This window comes from Penaeus monodon, chromosome 29, assembly GCF_015228065.2.
Source record: "Penaeus monodon isolate SGIC_2016 chromosome 29, NSTDA_Pmon_1, whole genome shotgun sequence".
Lineage (NCBI taxonomy): Eukaryota > Metazoa > Arthropoda > Malacostraca > Decapoda > Penaeidae > Penaeus > Penaeus monodon.
Window position 1 is genome coordinate 24,363,768 of NC_051414.1, and position 258 is coordinate 24,364,025.

At 41.9% G+C, this 258-nt stretch overlaps 1 protein-coding gene across 1 annotated transcript in view; it reads left to right on the forward strand.

Annotated features, from left to right (window-relative positions):
* The window catches only part of LOC119592053 (beta-hexosaminidase subunit beta-like), a gene marked incomplete in the record, with an annotated part of 40,765 nt that overhangs the window by 28,363 nt on the left and 12,144 nt on the right, over positions 1–258 (forward strand).

Here is a 258-nt window from a genome sequence, read left to right on the forward strand (position 1 = left end):
CTTTCTTGTCTATTCTGTCTGAGAATTAATGTTTCTGGCAATATCAAGCGAGCGGAAAATTTCGAAGTGGCTGCAACGTTACGCAAGGATGACTGCCTGATGTGTCCTAACGCTTGAGGAGGGAGCCATAATTTTGCCGTTGCTGTGCTTCTGCGAGGGTGTAGGGTTTATGAAGCAATGTGTACGATTTCGAGGTTTACGGATTCTCATCTTTTTTCTCTCTTTTGTATATCATTATCTGTTACTAATGTCTTTCTC